Source organism: Nerophis ophidion, linkage group LG06 (assembly GCF_033978795.1).
Source record: "Nerophis ophidion isolate RoL-2023_Sa linkage group LG06, RoL_Noph_v1.0, whole genome shotgun sequence".
Classification (NCBI taxonomy): domain Eukaryota; kingdom Metazoa; phylum Chordata; class Actinopteri; order Syngnathiformes; family Syngnathidae; genus Nerophis; species Nerophis ophidion.
The window spans coordinates 76,178,081-76,202,378 of record NC_084616.1 but is presented as its reverse complement, the minus strand read 5'-3'; positions in this window follow the sequence as shown (position 1 = coordinate 76,202,378).

Genomic DNA, 24,298 nt, shown 5'->3' with positions numbered 1-24,298 from the left:
GTGGTTTCCTTCTGAAGAGATGTTACCGCTGCTCTTTTTTCATGTACGTCAAACACATTTGACTCTATATTTTGTGATAGCATTGGTTCAGATAGTTCTCCTTTATGAAGAATGTTCTCTGAATCAGGCACACAAGTATTTGGCAATAGTGGCCCGGATAGGTCTTCAGTATCATTAGCTTTTTTCTGCGGTGATGATACTGGTTCACATAGATGTTCTACATCAGTTGCAGTGATCTCATCCGGGGGCATTGGGTCGAGTCCAGAAAAACCCTTTGGATCAGAAACCCCTCTGATTGACATTTGCAATGGTCCAGCCATGTCTTCTGTTTCTGTCACACAGGTCTCTTTCTGCAATTGTTGCACTGATCCATTCATATCATATGAAGTGGCTTCTTTTAGTGGCACAGATTCTGATGGAGTAGACTCTTCAGTTGCTTTATAACACAAATTGTTTTCTTGTGGGTGTGTCAAAGATGTCTTCTCTGAGCCCGATGAACCAATAGAACCACCGTCAAATGCATTGGTCTTTTTGTTCGTTGGTGAAATAAGTCGAGATGGATCTTCAAGGTCTGTCAAATAGGCATCAGTATCTGAAATATCTTCTGTATCAGATCCAGGTACTGGTTCAACCAATTGCTCGACGTAAGACACATATGAATCTTCATATGATCTTTCTGCAGTGACCTCCGCAGGGTGAAATGAATCGGCTTTTGGAATGTCCTCTATATCAAAAAATGTGGCCTCTTTGTGCCGTGAAGGTTCCTGTTTTGTTATGTTGTCTGTGTACAGCATAATAGTATCATTTTGGTCTGTTAGTACTGGGAAATTAAATATGTTTTCATCAGGCACAGTTGTCTCCTCGAGCGGTGATGGTGGCCCTGGACCTGATATGTTTGTTTTATTTGGTATTGTTTCAGCCAGGTCTTCTACGTCAAACACCGTTGTCTCTGCATGTTGGGCAGATTTATAAATGGCCTCTGTCGTTGAAAACATGTCTGATAAGTCCTCTGTATCTGACACAGGGAGTTTGTCGAAAGTTGATGGTAGTGCTCCGGATATATCTACCATATTTGCAAAATGTTCCGAAATATCGTCTGTTACGCAGTTTAGTTCAAGCTGTTCTTCTGTGTCAAATGCGGTTCTCTCTTCATGTGGTGGTGGTCCTGGTCCAGATATAGCCTTTGTAATCGGGACTGGTTTAGCTATTTCTTCTGTATCAAATACAGTATTCGCTCCAATTTCGTATGTGGGCCCTGCAGTGATTTCAGCATGTCGGGCTTCCGCTGGTTCTGATGACTCCTCAGTAGAGGACAAAGGGGATTCTTTTCGTCTTGACAAATTCTCTGTCTCCAGCAGCAGCTGTGGTTCAGATATGTCCTCTGTATCGGGAACAATGATTTTTCCATGAACGGTTCCTATTGGTTCTAATGATTCCTCAGTCGCTGACAAATTGAACTCTTTTAGTCCTAAATATTTTGAAGGTGGTGATCCAGACAAATCCTCTCGAACCTGTGGAAACTGTGGATCAGATATGTCCTCTGTATTAGAAACAATATTTTTTTCATGTTGGGTTGTCATTGGTTCTGATGACTCCTCAGTAGCTGAAAAAAGAGATGCTTTCACTCTTGAGGGTGGTGATTCTGATAAATCATCTGGATAGTTTAATAATTGTTCTTCAGACATGTCCTTTGTATCAGAATCAATGAGTTCTTCATGTGGGGTTGTCAGAGGTTCTGAGGACTCCCCAGTAGCCAACAAAAGATCTTCTTTTAGTCTTGAAGGTGGTGATTCTGATAAATCATCTTGATCTTGTAATTCCTGTGCTTCAGACTTGTCCTTTGTATCAGAAACAATGATTTCTGCATGTTTGGTTGCCATTAGTTCTGATGACTCTTCAATTGCTGATAAAGGAGATGATTTTAGTCTTGAAGGCTGTGATCCAGATAAATCCTCTACATATAGCTGTAGCTGTGGTTCAGATATAGCCTCTGTACCAGAAACAAGGGTTGAGGTTGTCACTTGTTCTGGGGACTCCTGAGTAAAACACAAAGGGGTTTCTTTTAGCGTAGAAGGCGGTGATCCAGATAAATCCTCTCTTTCTGAAACACAATGTTGACCAGATGTGTAATCTCTGTCAAAGGCAGTAAGTGCCATCGGTTCTGATATGTCCTCTGTTAGAGACACAGCAGAGTCATGAAGTGATTCTGCTTCGAACAGGTGCTTCAGATCAGACTCCTCCTGAGGTGAGTGCACTGGTTTATTTTCAACCTCTTCATGTTCCGCTGGTTGTGACAGGCTCGCTGGATCAGATACAGTGGTTTCTCCCTGTGTCAAGGTCACTGGTAAAGAAATATCATCTGAAACAGATACAGGGATCTGTCCACCAGATGGTGAGAGCCTTGGTTCTAATACGTCCTCCGTATCATACCCAGTGGTTTCTTTGTGTAGAGAAGATAAATCCATTGTTTTGGTCAAAATGATCTCTTTCTGTGGTGACAATACTTTGTCTTGTCCAAACAGGCCCCTTCCATGTGGTGGGATTAACAAGTTCCCAACATCAGGTATCACAGTCTCAATACATATAAACTTGCCTTCTCTACCAGATTCAGTCGTCTCTGATCCAGATACAATTGTTGTTGTTGGCAAAAGATGGGGCAGGTTATGTTCATGAGGTAGAGTTGAAGTTGCTTCCGGATGTGGTCTATAACTTGCATCAGATTTAAAAGTATTTTTGAATGGAAACAATTCTTCTTCGGAGGTTTCTGCTGGTGCAGATACAGAGATGTCGTCAGATATGTCCTCTGCTTTGGACACACTGGTGTTTTTTTGTGCCAGAGACTGCCGTAGTCCACATAGTTTTATGTGACTTCTCACTGACGGGCAGTCTTTAACATATGTCTGTTTTGTTCCAGATGTGTCCATGTTTTCAGGTTCTGGTATTGACTCTCCAGGCAAGTCCCAAATTTCATTAGTTTCATCCACAGGGGTCTCTCTTGGTGATGATATAATTGGTCCAGAAGTGTCCTCTGGAATCTCTTCATTTTCAGGTGATGCTGTTCCGGGGCTTGTCTTCCGTTCAATCAATTTGACTGAAAGTATGGACTTACCCGACACACAGAATGAAGAAGATTCTTCTGCTTCTGGCATCTTGGCTTCCCCAGTTTTCTTTCTGTTTGCCCAGAAGTGTAACTCTAGCAAAGACATAAGATTATTAAAGTCTGCAAGACAGAACCTTGTTCTGCGTGATCTTTAAGTATGGAATTACCAACACATATATTTATTTATCCGTAGCCCCATATGAGAATTCAAAACAAACTAAATAAAATGTTCGGAAAATTGTCTTTGGTAGGTAATTACTCTGTTGCAACAATGCTTCTTGTCGATCGTATATTATTCAGACATGCGGCCCGTGAGACGCTATTTTGCGGCCCCCACCTTAATATGAATGTTTAATGTTAGTGCGGCCCGCGAGTTTTGTACGAATGGCGCTTGACAGTGTTGTGTGGGGAGCTGAAGGAATCTATCAATCATGTGGCTCTCGAGGGCCGAACATTGACGTCACTTGTGTGATGCAAGCAGAGAAACCTCAACTCCCCCTCCCGTTTTCTCCAGACAGAGACCATCCATCCATCCACTTCAGCTTATCCGAGGTCGGGTCGCGGGGGCAGCAGCCTAAGCAGGGAAGCCCAGACTTCCCTCTCTCCAGCCACTTCGTCTAGCTCTTCTCGGGGGATCCCGAGGCGTTCCCAGGCCAGCCGGGAGACATAGTCTTCCCAACGTGTCCTGGGTCTTCCCCGTGGCCTCCTACCAGCTGGACGTGCCCTAAACACCTCCCTAGGGAGGCGTTCGGGTGGCATCCTGACCAGATGCCCGAACCACCTCATCTGGCTCCTCTCCATGTGAAGGAGCAGCGGCTTTACTTTGAGTTCCTCCCGGATGGCAGAGCTTCTCACCCTATCTCTAAGGGAGAGCCCCGCCAACCGGCGGAGGAAACTCATTTGGGCCGCTTGTACCCGTGATCTTATCCTTTCGGTCATGACCCAAAGCTCATGACCATAGGTGAGGATGGGAACGTAGATCGACCGGTAAATTGAGAGCTTTGCCTTCCGGCTCAGCTCCTTCTTCACCACAATGGATCGGTACAACGTCCGCATTACTGAAGACGCCGCACCGATCCGCCTGTCGACCTCACAATCCACTCTTCCCTCACTCGTGAACAAGACTCCTAGGTACTTGAACTCCTCCACTTGGGGCAGGGTCTCCTCCCCAACCCGGAGATGGCACTCCACCCTTTTCCGGGCGAGAACCATGGACTCGGACTTGGAGGTGCTGATTCTCATTCCGGTCGCTTCACACTCGGCTACGAACCGATCCAGTGAGAGCTGAAGATCCTGGCCAGATGAAGCCATCAGGACCACATCATCTGCAAAAAGCAGAGACCTAATCCTGCGGTCACCAAACCGGAACCCCTCAACGCCTTGACTGTGCCTAGAAATTCTGTCCATAAAAGTTATGAACAGAATCGGTGACAAAGGACAGCCTTGGCGGAGTCCAACCCTCACTGGAAATGTGTCCGACTTACTGCCAGCAATGCGGACCAAGCTCTGACACTGATCATACAGGGAGTGGACCGCCACAATAAGACAGTCCGATACCCCATACTCTCTGAGCACTCCCCACAGGACTTCCCGAGGGACACGGTCCAATGCCTTCTCCAAGTCCACAAAGCACATGTAGACTGGTTGGGCAAACTCCCATGCACCCTCAAGAACCCTGCCGAGAGTATAGAGCTGGTCCACAGTTCCACGACCAGGACGAAAACCACACTGTTCCTCCTGAATCCGAGGTTCGACTATCCGGCGTAGCCTCCTCTCCAGTACACCTGAATAAACCTTAGCGGGAAGGCTGAGGAGTGTGATCCCACGATAGTTGGAACACACCCTCCGGTCCCCCTTCTTAAAGAGAGGGACCACCACCCCGGTCTGCCAATCCAGAGGTACCGCCCCCGATGTCCACTCAGAGACGATTTTTGTTATTTGGGTCTTCAAATGGCTCTTTCAATGTTCTGGATTGCCTACCCCTGCGTTAGTGGAAAAGCGGGGAATGAGTGAAAGCGACAGAAACTCTGCCATGGACACGAGGGTTATTACTGTCCGTCAGTAATAACAGTCCCCGATAACCTGGACCAATTAAAATCGTTATATTTTTTAATTTATATTTGCATTGCCTTGCATTTCTTAATCCTCATTTTGTTCATTTATATTTGGAATTTCATCTTGTGTTGACAATAAAAATGAAGACATTTAAAAGATTTTTTTGGGAGAAATCTTTTCTCGCAGCCCAGCCTCACCCAGACTCTGCATCGGGTGGCCCCCAGGTAAATTGAGTTTGAGACCCCTGCTATACGGTATGTTGCATGTTTCGTTATTTGATGTCCTGGGGCGGCATCCCCTTCATTGAAAAAACAAAGTTTCTCATAATTTAAGGTCAATTCAATTAGGAATGAGATCAAAATGAAAGATTCTGCAACAAGTGGCAGTACCATAGCCACCAAATCCTTTGTCCAAAATGAAGGGAACGCAATGCTCGCCAAGTGATGTTCATCAAGGATTGCTTCCAGAATTTGAGCGTAAAGCAGCCAATGGAACACCTGCACAATCCGTTTGGCTGTGCGGGTTGTCCCGAAGTGACCAACACAACTACACACCCCGTTTCCATGAGTTGGGAAATGGTGTTAGATGTAAATATAAACAGAATACAATGATTTGCGAATCATTTTCAAGCCATATTCAGTTGAATATGCTACAAAGACAACATATTTGATGTTCAAACTAATAAACATTTTTTTTTTTGTGCAAATAATCATTAACTTTAGAAATTAATGCCAGCAACACGTGACAAAGAAGTTGGGAAAGGTGGCAATAAATACTGATAAAGTTGAGGAATGCTCATCAAACACTTATTTGGAACATCCCACAGGTGTGCAGGCTAATTGGGAACAGGTGGGTGCCATGATTGGGTGTAAAAGCAGCTTCCATGAAATGCTAATTAATTCACAAACAAGGATGGGGCGAGGGTCACCAATTTGTAAGCAAATTGTCGAACAGTTTTAGAACAACATTTCTCAACGAGCTATTGCAAGGAATTTAGGGATTTTACCATCTACGGTCTGTAAAATCATCAAAAAGTTCAGAGAATCTGGAGAAAACACTGCACCTAAGCGATGATATTACGGACTTTTCTTCCCTCAGGTGGTACTGCATTAAAAACCGACATCGGTGTGTAAAGGATATCACCACATGGGCTCAGGAACACTTCATAAAACCACTGTCAGTAACTACAGTTGGTCGCTACATCTGTAAGTGCAAGTTAAAACTCTACTATGCAAAGCCATTTATCCACAATATCCTGAAACACCGCCGGCTTGGCTGGGCCGGAGCTCACCTAAGATGGACTGATGCAAAGTGGAAAGGTGTTCTGTGGTCTGACAAGTCCATCCATCCATCCATCCATTTTCTACCGCTTATTCCCTTTCAGGGTTGCGGGGGGCGCTGGCGCCTATCTCAGCTACAATCGGGCGGAAGGCAGTGTACACCCTGGACAAGTCGCCATCTCATCGCAGGGCCAACACAGATAGACAGACAACATCCACACTCACATTCACACACTAGGGCCAATTTAGTGTTGCCAATCAACCTATCCCCAGGTGCATGTCTTTGGAAGTGGGAGGAAGCCGGAGTACCCGGAGGGAACCCACGCATTCACGGGGAGAACATGCAAACTCCACACAGAAAGATCCCGAGCCTGGATTTGAACCCAGGACTGCAGGAACTTCGTATTGTGAGGAAGACGCACTAACCCCTCTGCCACCGTGAAGCCCGGTCTGACAAATCCACATTTCAAATTATATTTGGAAACAGAGGACATAGTGTCCTCCAGAACAAAGAGGAACATAACCATTTGGATTGTTATAGGCGCAAAGTTGAAAAGCCAGCATGTGTGATGGTATGGGGGTGCATTAGTGCCCAAGGTATGGGGAACTTACACATCTGTGAAGGTACCATTAATGCTGAAAGGTACATACAGGTTTTGGAGCAACATATGTTGTCATCCAAGCAACGTTATCATGGACGCCCCTGCTTATTTCAGCAAGACAACTGTTACAACAGCGTGGCTTCGTAAAAAAAGAGTGCGGGTACTTTCCTGGCCCGCCTGCAATCCAGACCTGTCTCCCATGGAAAATGTGTGGCGCATTATAAAGCGTAAAATACGACAGCGGAGACCCCGGACTGTTGAAGGACTGAAGCTCTACATAAAACAAGAATGGGAAAGAATTCCACTTTCAAAGCTTCAACAATTAGTTTCCTCAGTTCCCAAACGTTTATTGAGTGTTGTTAAAAGAAAATGTGATGTAACACAGTGGTGAACATGCCCTTTCCCAACTACTTTGGCACGTGTTGCAGCCATAAAATTCTAAGGTAATTATTATTTATGAGTTTGAACATCAAATATCTTGTCTTTGTAGTGCATTCAACTGAATATGGGTTGAAAAGGATTTGCAAATCATTGTATTCTGTTTATATTTACATCTAACACAATTTCCCAACTCATATGGAAACGGGGTTTGTAAAACAAACGACAAACTGAACAATCTAATTAAATGACCTGGATAAATGTCAACAACCGCAGATGTTTATGTATTTAGGTTTTCTTCAGCGAATAAGCTAAGCTAACATGTTGCTGCTGTTATATTGTAAATGTAGCTTACATTGCTATATTATCTCGGACACTTGCAGAGTTACTCCAGATTTCCACTGAATGCGGAGCAGCCATAGTGCCCGTGGACTCTTTCTGTTTCTAATTAAGTCAATGTGTCGATTTCCACCGCCCGCAGAACATCACCGACATGCCCTTGCCGTTACACATTCCACAGATAAACATACACAGAGCTTCGATTTTTTTCTGGACGCCGCAACAGATCCGTTTAATTTAGCTAAAATCTGGACAGGAAATAGAGTATCCAGTTTACTTTCAGATTAAAATACCGTATTTCCTTGAATTGCCGCCAGGTATATAGTATGCGCCTGCCTAGAATTACTGCCGGGTCAAACTCGTTTCGCAAAATAATTAGCGCATGCTTAGTATAACCGCCGGCTCAGGATTAACGCCGAGTCAAACTCGTTTCGCAAATTATTATTTTTATTAGCGCATATCTAGAATTTCCACCGGGTCAAACTCGTCACGTCACGAGTGAAATTTCACCTGTCATCATTTTCAAAATGGAGGAGGCTGATTTCAATCATTTGAAATCGCATAAAGAGAAGAAGAATAAGAGTTATTCAGTAGGATTTAAGGTCCAAGCTATTGAATGAATATGCTAAAAAAAACAGTAAGCAGCTATGTTTTATTAATATACCGTAGCTGCGTGTGTCAAATATGAGTCATTAAATGACTCCCGCCTCCTGGTGGTAGAGGGCGCTAGTGATCCTTCTTGCGACTACTCCGCTGCAGAAGAAGTGACAACAAGCAGCAAGAGTGTTTATTATTTCCTCTCGCTTGCACTTTTAACATGGAGGATTACATATCTAAAATAAAACAGTTTTCTAAACTGGACTTTCAATCGAAGCAGGAGGTAATAAGGGAAGATCTCCATCGAGACAGAGAGACATTTAAAACTGAAGAAAGATAAGGAAGACTTCTATAAACAAGTTATCGATGCTTTTGATCAGAAGGAGCTGCGCATGGACTTCATTTATAAGTAAAGGTAAGACCATAATAATGTTTTTTTTAATTAAATGTGCTTTTCATGATGGTATCCTTACATCACACTCAAATTTATAAGCGCAGGCCTAAATTTACCGCATGCCTTTGGTAAGTGCCGGAGTGAAAAGAGGTTTTAAATCAATTAGCGCCCCGGCGGCAATTCAAGGAAATACGGTATATATATATATATATATATATATATATATATATATATATATATATATATATATTGATATACCACTTTTAGTATAGTACTGCGATACAAATTAATCATACACAGTACTATACCGGCTTTGAAAAGTATCGATCACTAATCCTCGCCTCCATGGCAACAAAGTAAGTTTCTTCCAAGTATCATTATCACTGCAGGGCGAGGTATAGCTGAACATGCTTCACTACACACCGTAGCTCACCGGTGTCAAAATGGAAACAAACGCCATGGGTGGATCTGCACCTGACATCCAGTGTAATGATACCAAGTACAGGAGGATATCTAGTCGATACCAGTATGATTACATCGATATTTTTTTGTATCACATCTTTTTCATTTGTTTTTTTACATTTTGTTTATAAACTCAGAAGATATGTCCCCGGACACATGAGGACTGTGAATAAGACCAATCTATGATCCTGTCACTACTTGGTATCAGATTGAAACAGAAGAATAAGTGATTATTACATTTGAACAGAAGTGCAGATAATACATAAAGATAGATGAAAAATTAATAGAGAAAGTAAGCAAGTATTAACCGTAATTGAACAAGTAGATTAATTCATTTTCTAATATTTGTCCTTAATAATGTTGACAAATCAATAGGTGTATAAATGACACAATGTGTTACTGCATATGTCAGCAGACTAATCAGGAGCCTTTGTTTGTTTACATACTACTAAAAGACAAGTGGTCTAGTATGTTCACTTTTTCATTTAAGGACAAACTTGCAATAATAAACATAAGTTTAAGGCACCCTAAGATTTTATGTTAAAATAAAGCCAATAATGCGTTTTTTTGTGATCCCCTTTATTTAGTAAAGTACTAAAAAGTATCCCAAAAATTTTTGTACGGGTACCAAAATATTGGTATCAGGACAACACTATTATATATATATATATATATATATATATATATATATATATATATATATATATATATATATACATACATATATATATATATATGTATACATACATACATATTTACATACATATATACATGAACATATACATATATATACACATACATATATACAAATACATATATATATATATACATATATATATTTACATACATATATACATGAACATATACATATATATACACATACATATATATACAAATACATATTTTTATATACATTCACAAAAATACATATATTTACATATAGATGTATATATTTATATATACATACATGTATACATCTATATATATATATATATATACATACATATATAGATGTATATAATATACATATATATACATATATACATGCACAAAAATACATATATATATATACATATAGATGTATATATTTATATATACAGACACATGTATACATATATATACACATATGTATATATGTGTACATATATATGTATTTTTATACATACATACAGTATACATATGTATACTGTATGTATACAGTATACATATGTATATATATAAATATATATACATATATATATATGTACATGTATGTATATATATATATATGTACGTATGTATGTATATATATGTATATATATATATGTACATGTATGTATATATAAATATGTACGTATGTATGTATATATGTATATATATATATGTACATGTATGTATATATATATATGTATGTATGTATGTATGTATGTATGTATATATATATATATATATATATATATATATATATATATATATATATATATATATATATATATATATATATATAGTCAACGTTTCTGTGGTATCCGTTATACAGCGCTCAATACCAGGGTAGAGCGAAATATACGTTAGGTGAGGAAATTTTATATATACATTTTATAATAAAATCCCCTGATGAGCAGGGAAACCTGCGAAACAGGCTTGTAAGGAAGATATCGCCTGTGTTTTTCCTCATCCAACATACATACATATACATATATAGATATATATATGGATAGGTGTATATACAGGCCCCCCAGAAAAGTTTTTTACTTTTAAAATAATTGTCCAAGAACTTCCCAGCATTAAAAGTAGGGAGACAAAACAAGCATATTCCGCGCAAACCGCCTAAATTCTCAGCCGGATGCTAGATTTTGGACAACATGGACTCTAAGAAGGAGGGGCCGTCAGCATTGTTACAACACTTTTCTGAACTTTGTTCATTTGCCATTTGAGGTGATTTATGAATGTGGTGGTGACCAAATAAAAAAAAGGGGGGTATGTGCATCAGTGCTTTGCTAAATGTACGCCTTCCTTTATTCCCCCTCAGACGTAGCAGCGGTCAACCTCTCCTGACTTACCCCATTGCTCTTGAAACTGAAAGGCAACCTCCTTAATATCTTTATAGTCCTCTCCTTCAATTTGTGTCATGTGTGTGATGTGTGCTTCGATACATTCTGGGATGTTCTCGGGCTCTGTTATGATGATGGCCCGGGACGTACACTCAAGCAGGCTTTGGATGCCGTACGGCAACGGGTTATCTTTGTCCATTTCTAGAACAGAAATGTGGATTTATGCTTGCTTGAGGGGATGAACTGAGGTGTGTTTTGTTGAAACGTGTGAAATCCTCTCACTCCTGGATCTGTACGGCGAGGAGAGTGGGGGCGTGTGTCGGGCCTTCCCCCCGCTCCCCCCCCCCGCCCCCATGATGTTTCACTGCAGCTATGGAAACAGAGGGCGTGGCATCACCACATGGGTTTGAGGTCATGACATCACTGGGCAGTGTGACATCGTCGTTTCGCTGACCTTATCTGCAACTTCCTACGCGGCGCCTGCGGATTCAAACGAATGCGTTCGTTCGCTGGAGTCACACGGAACGGAAATTGTGTATGCCACTTCTCCAATTCTACTCTGGGGATTTGTCACGTGGTTGTTGCAGGATTGTGTTCCCTTTACGTGGATGTACAGTGCAATAATATATATATATTTTAAAAGATAAGTCTAATAACTAGAAATAGTATGCATATATCTAAAATGTTTTATTTATTTATTTATTTTTTTAAAGAATGGTTTTTAAGCCTTTTTTAAAAGCATCGACAGTCTGTGTTGCCCTCAGGTGGTCAGGGAGAGCGTTTCCACAGACTGTTGTAGGTTGTACATTCAATGACAGCAAACCTTAGCTAGTGTTTGGAGTTAGATATATTCAACGATAGCTAATGTTAGCTAGTGTTCAGAGTTATAATAATAATAATAATAGATTTTATTTGTAAAAAGCACTTAACATTGAGTAAACAACCTCAAAGTGCTAGTGTATTTGTAAAATAAAAAATAAAAATAATTAAAAATAAAAACTAGAACAGCCTAATAGTTAGAACTAGTATGCATATATCTTTTTTTAGAGAATGTTTTTTAAGCCTTTTTTAAAAGCATCGACAGTCTGTGGTGCCCTCAGGTGGTCAGGGAGAGCGTTCCACAGACTGGGAGCGGCGGAGCAGAAATTCCAGTCTCCCATTGTCCGTAGCTTTGTCCTCTGAAGTTGGAGGAGGCTAGCCTGTCCGGACCGTAGGTGTCGTGTGGAGGATTTGGGGGTGAGTAGTTCTTTGAGGTAGAGGGGGGGAATTGGTGGGTTGGTAGGGATAATTTGGATTCAATCCTGAGTGGAACAGAAAGCTATACATTATAGGGTATAAATTTAATGATAGCGAACGTTAGCTAGTGTTCAGAGTTAAAGGCTATACATTCAATGACAGCTAACCTTAGCTAGTGTTTGGAGTTAGATATATTCAACGATAGCTAATGTTAGCTAGTGATCAGAGTTGTAGGCTATACATTCAATGATAGTCAACGTTAGCTAGTGTTCAGCGTTAAAATAATTCTAGATTTTATTTGTAAAAAGTACTTTACATTGAGTAAACAACCTCAAAGTGCTACAGTGTGTTTAAAAAAACGATTATAAAAATAAATACAAATAAAAATTAGAACAGCGTAATAGTTAGAACTAGCATGCATATATCTTTCTTTAGAGAATGTTTTTTAAGCCTTTTTTGAAAGCATCGACAGTCTGTGGTGCCCTCAGGTGGTCAGGGAGAGCGTTCCACAGACTGGGAGCTGCGGAGCAGAAATTCCGGTCCCCCATTATTTGTAGCTTTGTCCTCGGAGGTTAGCCTGTCCGGACCGTAGGTGTCGTGTGGTGGATTTGGGGGTGAGTAGTTCTTTGAGGTAGAGGGCATTGGTGGGTTAGTAGGGAGACTTTGTATTCAATCTTGAGTGGAACAGGAAGCTATACATTATAGGCTATAAATTTAATGATAGCGAACGTTAGCTAGTGTTCAGAGTTAAAGGCTATACATTCAATGACAGCTAACCTAAGCTAGTGTTTGGAGTTAGATATATTCAATGATAGCTAATGTTAGCTAGTGATCAGAGTTATAGGCTATATACATTCAATGATAGTCAACGTTAGCTAGTGTTCAGCATTATAATAACAATAATAGATTTTATTTGTAAAAAGCACCTTACATTGAGTAAACAACCTCAAAGTGCTACAGTGTATTTAAAAAAAGATTATAAAAGTAAATAAAAACTAGAACAGCCTAATAGTTAGAACTAGTATGCATATATCTTTTTTTAGAGAATGTTTTTTAAGCCTTTTTTAAAAGCATCGACAGTCTGTGGTGCCCTCAGGTGGTCAGGGAGAGAGTTCCACAGACTGGGAGCGGCGGAGCAGAAAGCCTGGTCTCCCAGTGTTCGTAGCTTTGTCCTCGGAGGTTGGAGGAGGCTAGCCTGTCCGGAGCGAAGTTGTCGTGTGGAGGATTTGGGGGTGAGTCGTTCTTTGAGGTAGAGGGGGGAATTGGTGGGTTAGTAGGGATGATTTGGATTCAATTCTGAGTGGAACAGGAAGCTATACATTTAATGATAGCAAACGTTAGCTGGTGTTCAGAGTTATAGGCTATACATTCAATGACAGCTAACCTTCGCTAGTGTTTGGACTTACATACATTCAACGATAGCTAACGTTAGCTAGCGTTAGCTAGTGATCATAGTTATAGGCTATACATTTAAGAAAAGCTAACATTAGCTATTCAGAGTTATAGGCTATACAATTAAAGGTGACTCGTGTTCAGAGTTATAGCCTATACATTCAATAAGAGCAAACTTTAGCTAGTGTTTAGAGTTATAGGCTATACCATTAACATGTGAGACTTGCGTGGCATAGCGATGCCGGATTTGTTCTTTCGTGGATGCGTCGGGCAAGAACACAGCGTAAGGTAAGCAACAAAGGATATGTTAAACTAATAAAAAGGCTAAAAACAAAAATACTGGCGCTAAGCAGAAAAAGGCAAACAAAAGGAGCTAGCATGGGAGCTAGGGAAACAAACAGAAACACTACACTTGGCACAAAGGCACAAAAAGGGAAAACAAAACCACTAGCATGAGAACTAGGGAAAACACTAAGCGTAGCACGAAAGTAGCGAGTAAATATAAGAAGTAGTCATCTGTTGCGTGAAAGCAAATTAGGATCCAAGAGAGGCGAACGAAAGGGGCAGGTTTAAATAAGGCAGTAATCAGTAAAACAGGTGTGCGAGGAAAGCAAGGGGCAGGTGAAAACAGTAAAAGCAACCATGGTGACAGAACAAACAGGAACTAAGGAGTCAAACGACAGAGAGTGATACAAAAATGGAACAAAACAACAATATGGTATGATCCGGGCATCGGGTCATAACATAACAATGACTAACATTAGCTAGCGTTCAGTTACAGGCGATACTTTCAATGATAGCTAATGTTAACTAGTGTTCGGAGATGGAGTCCAATATCCTGGACTCGATCCAGTCCCTGTGTGTTGGTTTTAATCCCAGGGGAAAGTCACTTGGTCAGACGCTCTTATCAACACAAAGACATACTTACACAGCCTCTCTGGATTGTTGTCAACACTGGACGCTGGATCGTAAAGAACCCCGATAGTCAATTTCTGGACGCTGGATCGTAAAGAACCCCGATAGTCAATTTCTCTTCGCTCTTGTAGCAAGTTGGGGGGGAGTTTTATGACGTTGGCATACTTACACAGCCTCTCTGGATTGTCGTCAACACTGGACGCTGGATCGTAAAGAACCCCGATAGTCAATTTCTGGACGCTGGACGCTGGATCATAAAGAACCCCGATAGTCAATTTCTCTTAGCTCTTGTAGCAAGTTGGGGGAGAGTTTTATGACGTTGGCATACTTACACAGCCTCTCTGGATTGTTGTCAACACTGGACGCTGGATCGTAAAGAACCCCGATAGTCAATTTCTGGACGCTGGACGCTGGATCGTAAAGAACCCCGATAGTCAATTTCTGGACGCTGGACGCTGGATCGTAAAGAACCCCGATAGTCAATTTCTGGACGCTGGACGCTGGATCGTAAAGAACCCCGATAGTCAATTTCTGGACGCTGGACGCTGGATCGTAAAGAACCCCGATAGTCAATTTCTGGACGCTGGATCGTAAAGAACCCCGATAGTCAATTTATGGACGCTGGATCGTAAAGAACCCCGATAGTCAATTTCTGGACGCTGGACGCTGGATCGTAAAGAACCCCGATAGTCAATTTCTGGACGCTGGATCGTAAAGAACCCCGATAGTCAATTTCTGGACGCTGGATCGTAAAGAACCCCGATAGTCAATTTCTCTTAGCTCTTGTAGCAAGTTGGGGAGGAGTTTTATGACGTTGGCATACTTACACAGCCTCTCTGGATTGTTGTCAACACTGGACGCTGGATCGTAAAGAACCCCGATAGTCAATTTCTGGACGCTGGATCGTAAAGAACCCCGATAGTCAATTTCTCTTAGCTCTTGTAGCAAGTTGGGGTGGAGTTTTATGACGTTGGCATACTTACACAGCCTCTCTGGATTGTTGTCAACACTGGACGCTGGATCGTAAAGAACCCCGATAGTCAATTTCTGGACGCTAGATCGTAAAGAACCCCGATAGTCAATTTCTGGACGCTGGATCGTAAAGAACCCCGATAGTCAATTTCTCTTCGCTCTTGTAGCAAGTTGAGGGGGGAGTTTTATGACGTTGGCATACTTACACAGCCTCTCTGGATTTTTGTCAACACTGGACGCTGGATTGTAAAGAACCCCGATAGTCAATTTCTGGACGCTGGACGCTGGATCATAAAGAACCCCGATAGTCAATTTCTCAGCTCTTGTAGCAAGTTGGGGGAGAGTTTTATGACGTTGGCATACTTACACAGCCTCTCTGGATTGTTGTCAACACTGGACGCTGGATCGTAAAGAACCCCGATAGTCAATTTCTGGACGCTGGATCATAAAGAACCCAGATAGTCAATTTCTCTAAGCTCTTGTAGCAAGTTGGGGGAGAGTTTTATGACGTTGGCATACTTACACAGCCTCTCTGGATTGTTGTCAACACTGGACGCTGGATCGTAAAGAACCCCGATAGTCAATTTCTGGACGCTGGATCGTAAAGAACCCCGATAGTCAATTTCTCTTCGCTCTTGTAGCAAGTTGGGGGGGAGTTTTATGACGTTGGCATACTTACACAGCCTCTCTGGATTGTCGTCAACACTGGACGCTGGATCGTAAAGAACCCCGATAGTCAATTTCTGGACGCTGGACGCTGGATCATAAAGAACCCCGATAGTCAATTTTTCTAAGCTCTTGTAGCAAGTTGGGGGAGAGTTTTATGACGTTGGCATACTTACACAGCCTCTCTGGACTGTTGTCAATACTGGACGCTGGATCGTAAAGAACCCCGATAGTCAATTTCTGGACGCTGGACGCTGGATCGTAAAGAATCCCGATAGTCAATTTCTGGACGCTGGACGCTGGATTGTAAAGAACCCCGATAGTCAATTTCTGGACGCTGGATCGTAAAGAACCCCGATAGTCAATTTCTGGACGCTGGATCGTAAAGAACCCCGATAGTCAATTTCTCTTCGCTCTTGTAGCAAGTTGAGGGGGGAGTTTTATGACGTTGGCATACTTACACAGCCTCTCTGGATTTTTGTCAACACTGGACGCTGGATTGTAAAGAACCCCGATAGTCAATTTCTGGACGCTGGACGCTGGATCATAAAGAACCCCGATAGTCAATTTCTCTTAGCTCTTGTAGCAAGTTGGGGGAGAGTTTTATGACGTTGGCATACTTACACAGCCTCTCTGGACTGTTGTCAATACTGGACGCTGGATCGTAAAGAACCCCGATAGTCAATTTCTCTTAGCTCTTGTAGCAAGTTGGGGGGGAGTTTTATGACGTTGGCATACTTACAAAGCCTCTCTGGATTGTTGTCAACACTGGACGCTGGATCGTAAAGAACCCCGATAGTCAATTTCTGGACGCTGGACCGTAAAGAACCCCGATAGTCAATTTCTCTTAGCTCTTGTAGCAAGTTGGGGGGGAGTTTTATGACGTTGGCCTACTTACACAGCCTCTCTGGATTTTTGTCAACACTGGACGCTGGATTGTAAAGAACCCCGATAGTCAATTTCTGGACGCTGGACGCTGGATCATAAAGAACCCCGATAGTCAATTTCTCTTAGCTCTTGTAGCAAGTTGGCGGAGAGTTTTATGACGTTGGCATACTTACACAGCCTCTCTGGATTGTTGTCAACACTGGACGCTGGATCGTAAAGAACCCCGATAGTCAATTTCTGGACGCTGGACGCTGGATCGTAAAGAACCCCGATAGTCAATTTCTGGACGCTGGACGCTGGATCGTAAAGAACCCCGATAGTCAATTTCTGGACGCTGGACGCTGGATCGTAAAGAACCCCGATAGTCAATTTCTGGACGCTGGATCGTAAAGAACCCCGATAGTCAATTTCTGGACGCTGGATCGTAAAGAGCCCCGATAGTCAATTTCTGGACGCTGGATCGTAAAGAACCCCGATAGTCAATTTCTGGACGCTGGACGCTGGATCGTAAAGAACCCCGATAGTCAATTTCTGGACGCTGGATCGTAAAGAACCCCGATAGTCAATTTCTGGACGCTGGATCGTAAAGAACCCCGATAGTCAATTTCTCTTAGCTCTTGTAGCAAGTTGGGGTGGAGTTTTATGACGTTGGCATACTTACACGGCCTCTCTGGATTGTTGTCAACACTGGACGCTGGATCGTAAAGAACCCCGATAGTCAATTTCTGGACGCTGGATCGTAAAGAACCCCGATAGTCAATTTCTCTTAGCTCTTGTAGCAAGTTGGGGTGGAGTTTTATGACGTTGGCATACTTACACAGCCTCTCTGGATTGTCGTCAACACTGGACGCTGGATTGTAAAGAACCCCGATAGTCAATTTCTGGACGCTGGACGCTGGATCATAAAGAACCCCGATAGTCAATTTCTCAGCTCTTGTAGCAAGTTGGGGGAGAGTTTTATGACGTTGGCATACTTACACAGCCTCTCTGGATTGTTGTCAACACTGGACGCTGGATCGTAAAGAACCCCGATAGTCAATTTCTGGACGCTGGATCATAAAGAACCCAGATAGTCAATTTCTCTAAGCTCTTGTAGCAAATTGGGGGAGAGTTTTATGACGTTGGCATACTTACACAGCCTCTCTGGATTTTTGTCAACACTGGACGCTGGATTGTAAAGAACCCCGATAGTCAATTTCTGGACGCTGGACGCTGGATCATAAAGAACCCCGATAGTCAATTTCTCTAAGCTCTTGTAGCAAGTTGGGGGAGAGTTTTATGACGTTGGCATACTTACACAGCCTCTCTGGACTGTTGTCAATACTGGACGCTGGATCGTAAAGAACCCCGATAGTCAATTTCTGGACGCTGGACGCTGGATCGTAAAGAATCCCGATAGTCAATTTCTGGACGCTGGACGCTGGATTGTAAAGAACCCCGATAGTCAATTTCTGGACGCTGGATCGTAAAGAACCCCGATAGTCAATTTCTCTTCGCTCTTGTAGCAAGTTGAGGGGAGAGTTTTATGACGTTGGCATACTTACACAGCCTCTCTGGATTTTTGTCAACACTGGACGCTGGATTGTAAAGAACCCCGATAGTCAATTTCTGGACGCTGGACGCTGGATCATAAAGAACCCCGATAGTCAATTTCTCTTCGCTCTTGTAGCAAATTGGGGGAGAGTTTTATGACGTTGGCATACTTACACAGCCTCTCTGGATTTTTGTCAACACTGGACGCTGGATTGTAAAGAACCCCGATAGTCAATTTCTGGACGCTGGACGCTGGATCATTAAGAACCCCGATAGTCAATTTCTCTTAGCTCTTGTAGCAAGTTGGGGGGGAGTTTTATGACGTTGGCATACTTACACAGCCTCTCTGGATTGTTGTCAACACTGGACGCTGGATCGTAAAGAACCCCGATAGTCAATTTCTGGACGCTGGACCGTAAAGAACCCCGATAGTCAATTTCTCTTAGCTCTTGTAGCAAGTTGGGTCTGAGTTTTATGACGTTGGCATACTTACACAGCCTCTCTGGACTGTTGTCAATACTGGACGCTGGATCGTAAAGAACCCCGATAGTCAATTTCTCTTAGCTCTTGTAGCAAGTTGGGGGGGAGATTTATGACGTTGGCATACTTACACAGCCTCTCTGGATTGTCGTCAACACTGGACGCTGGATCGTAAAGAACCCCGATAGTCAATTTCTCTTAGCTCTTGTAGCAAGTTGGGGGGGAGTTTTATGACGTTGGCATACTTACACAGCCTCTCTGGATTTTTGTCAACACTGGACGCTGGATTGTAAAGAACCCCGATAGTCAATTTCTGGACGCTGGACGCTGGATCATAAAGAACCCCGATAGTCAATTTCTCTTAGCTCTTGTAGCAAGTTGGGGGAGAGTTTTATGACGTTGGCATACTTACACAGCCTCTCTGGATTGTTGTCAACACTGGACGCTGGATCGTAAAGAACCCCGATAGTCAATTTCTGGACGCTGGACGCTGGATCGTAAAGAACCCCGATAGTCAATTTCTGGACGCTGGACGCTGGATCGTAAAGAACCCCGATAGTCAATTTCTGGACGCTGGACGCTGGATCGTAAAGAACCCCGATAGTCAATTTCTGGACGCTGGATCGTAAAGAACCCCGATAGTCAATTTATGGACGCTGGATCGTAAAGAACCCCGATAGTCAATTTCTGGACGCTGGACGCTGGATCGTAAAGAACCCCGATAGTCAATTTCTGGACGCTGGATCGTAAAGAACCCCGATAGTCAATTTCTGGACGCTGGATCGTAAAGAACCCCGATAGTCAATTTCTCTTAGCTCTTGTAGCAAGTTGGGGAGGAGTTTTATGACGTTGGCATACTTACACAGCCTCTCTGGATTGTTGTCAACACTGGACGCTGGATCGTAAAGAACCCCGATAGTCAATTTCTGGACGCTGGATCGTAAAGAACCCCGATAGTCAATTTCTCTTAGCTCTTGTAGCAAGTTGGGGAGGAGTTTTATGACGTTGGCATACTTACACAGCCTCTCTGGATTGTTGTCAACACTGGACGCTGGATCGTAAAGAACCCCGATAGTCAATTTCTGGACGCTGGATCGTAAAGAACCCCGATAGTCAATTTCTGGACGCTGGATCGTAAAGAACCCCGATAGTCAATTTCTCTTAGCTCTTGTAGCAAGTTGGGGGGGAGTTTTATGACGTTGGCATACTTACACAGCCTCTCTGGATTGTCGTCAACACTGGACGCTGGATCGTAAAGAACCCCGATAGTCAATTTCTCTTATCTCTTGTAGCAAGTTTGGGGGGGAGTTTTATGACGTTGGCATACTTACACAGCCTCTCTGGATTGTTGTCAACACTGGACGCTGGATCGTAAAGAACCCCGATAGTCAATTTCTGGACGCTGGACGCTGGACGCTGGATCGTAAAGAACCCCGATAGTCAATTTCTCTTAGCTCTTGTAGCAAGTTGGGGGGGGAGTTTTATGACGTTGGCATACTTACACAGCCTCTCTGGATTGTTGTCAACACTGGACGCTGGATCGTAAAGAACCCCGATAGTCAATTTCTGGACGCTGGATCGTAAAGAACCCCGATAGTCAATTTCTCTTCGCTCTTGTAGCAAGTTGGGGGGGAGTTTTATGACGTTGGCATACTTACACAGCCTCTCTGGATTGTCGTCAACACTGGACGATGGATTGTAAAGAACCCCGATAGTCAATTTCTGGACGCTGGATCGTAAAGAACCCCGATAGTCAATTTCTGGACGCTGGATCGTAAAGAACCCCGATAGTCAATTTCTCTTAGCTCTTGTAGCAAGTTGGGGGGGGAGTTTTATGACGTTGGCATACTGACACAGCCTCTCTGGATTGTCGTCAACACTGGACGCTGGATCGTAAAGAACCCCGATAGTCAATTTCTCTTCGCTCTTGTAGCAAGTTGGGGGGGAGTTTTATGACGTTGGCATACTTACACAGCCTCTCTGGATTGTTTTCAACACTGGACGCTGGATCGTAAAGAACCCCGATAGTCAATTTCTGGACGCTGGACGCTGGACGCTGGATTGTAAAGAACCCCGATAGTCAATTTCTCTTAGCTCTTGTAGCAAGTTGGGGGGGGAGTTTTATGACGTTGGCATACTTACACAGCCTCTCTGGATTGTTGTCAACACTGGACGCTGGATCGTAAAGAACCCCGATAGTCAATTTCTGGACGCTGGATCGTAAAGAACCCCGATAGTCAATTTCTCTTAGCTCTTGTAGCAAGTTGGGGGGGAGTTTTATGACGTTGGCATACTTACACAGCCTCTCTGGATTGTTGTCAACACTGGACGATGGATTGTAAAGAACCCCGATAGTCAATTTCTGGACGCTGGATCGTAAAGAACCCCGATAGTCAATTTCTGGACGCTGGATCGTAAAGAACCCCGATAGTCAATTTCTGGACGCTGGATCGTAAAGAACCCCGATAGTCAATTTCTCTTAGCTCTTGTAGCAAGTTGGGGGGGAGTTTTATGACGTTGGCATACTTACACAGCCTCTCTGGATTGTTGTCAACACTGGACGCTGGATCGTAAAGAACCCCGATAGTCAATTTCTCTTATCTCTTGTAGCAAGTTTGGGGGGGAGTTTTATGACGTTGGCATACTTACACAGCCTCTCTGGATTGTTGTCAACACTGGACGCTGGATCGTAAAGAACCCCGATAGTCAATTTCTGGACGCTGGACGCTGGACGCTGGATCGTAAAGAACCCCGATAGTCAATTTCTCTTAGCTCTTGTAGCAAGTTGGGGGGGGAGTTTTATGACGTTGGCATACTTACACAGCCTCTCTGGATTGTTGTCAACACTGGACGCTGGATCGTAAAGAACCCCGATAGTCAATATCTCTTAGCTCTTGTAGCAAGTTGGGGGGGAGTTTTATGACGCTAGGACTTCCTGTCCAGTCTGCTAGTGTGTCACTATCTTTCAACCCCAGCTGCCTCTTTATTGATTTATTGCTGTTTCTCTCCAGCAAAGTGTTATCCATCAACACGGTTGCCATGACAATCAGTCGATTGTTAAATCACCAAAAAGCCCTGGCCTTGCTATACTTCCTGTTCACTTCTATAGCTTAATTGTTTAACAACAGGAAATCAAAGTCCGTTTTGAAGTTTCTTCTCAGTTTCCAACGTCTCACCTGAGATTATTTCCACACACAAGCATCCTGTCCTTGACCAAAGACAAGTGGTCAGTGAAGTATTTCTAGACCAGTGGTTGTTAACCTTGTTGGAGGTCTCGAAGCCCACCAGTTTCATATGCACATTCCACGAACCATAATCATAAAATGATGCTGTTATATTAAATAAATACTAAGAAAGATATACAATCCCCGTTTCCATATGAGTTGGGAAATTGTGTTAGATGTAAATATAAACAGAATACAATGATTTGCAAATCCTTTTCAATCATTTTACAGCATTAAAAAGCTGTAAAATAATGTTCCTTTTAATGTTTCGAGGGCAATAATTGTTTTTTTGTTTGTTTTATATCTTTTCAATCTTATATAGTTTGTATACTTATTTTTTCTTACTTTTACTATCAAAATAGTAATGTATTATGCCTTTTATTTTTGGATCAGTTTATAACAACATTTATCCCAAAGCACTTTACACATTATTAGGGGTTTTTTTTAAGGCTGAAAAGAAAAATTGTTAGAATTTATGATAAAAGTAGATGCAATGATGAAATTTTGATAATGCTTATTATAAATTAAAATTATTTTATATTCATTGTCTTTTTATGTAATTAAATGTTTGTATATTTCATTCATAATATTTGTTTGTAATCGTTATATATATATATATATATATATATATATATATATATATATATATGTATATATATATATATATATATATATATACTGTACATATTTGTATGTATGTGTATATACTGTGTGCGTATATATATGTGAAATGTGTGAAATATATTTATATAGCGCTTTTCTCTAGTGACTCAAAGCGCTTTACAAAGTCAAACCCAATATCGAAGTTACATTTAAACCAGTGTGGGTGGCACTGGGAGCAGGTGGGTAAAGTGTCTTGCCCAAGGACACAACGGCAATGACTAGGATGGCGGAAGCGGGAATCAAATCAAGTTGCTGGCACCGGCCACTCTACCAACTGAGCTATGCCGCCCCACGTCTGTGTGTTATCTTTGTTTTGTGATGTGCAATGTCTTTATGTTTAAACGTACGGCAGCGAAAATGAATTTCCCCAACGGGGACCAATATACCTAAATCTAATCTAATCTTATAAGCGCAGGCCTAAATTTACCGCATGCCTTTGGTAAGCGCCGGAGTGAGAAGAGGTTTTAAATTAATTAGCGCCCCGGCGGCAATACAAAGAAATACAGCAATCGCAACTCGTTATTTTTGACTGGAGGTGGATGTTTTGTGCGGCTGGTTTGGCATAAACTGCATTTTTTTTTCGGGGGAATATATAATGTATATGTACTATAAACATATACACATGTATACATATATATACATATATATATATATATACACATTTATACATATACTTTTTATGTAATTAGATGTTTGTATATTTATTTCATAATGTTTGTAATGTCTTATATGTATGTATATATGTGTGTGCATAGTACATATATGCACACATTTATACATGTGTACATGTATACATACAGATATATACACACACATGTATGCACATACATATATACACATATATAAACATTTATATATACATACTCATACTGTATATATACTGCATGACAATAGTAGGATGTTTCTCTGTGTTTGTGACCTCATAATGCAAAGACAGGAGGCGACGTGCAGATACAAATATTATTTTTGAACACAAAGCAAGGAGCTTTTTTGAAGCGCACATCAAGCGAAAGGCAAAAACACAAGGAAGTGTGCAGCAGGGGAGCGCACGGGAAACACGGGAAAGCTGTGCAGACAAGCATGCAATGATGA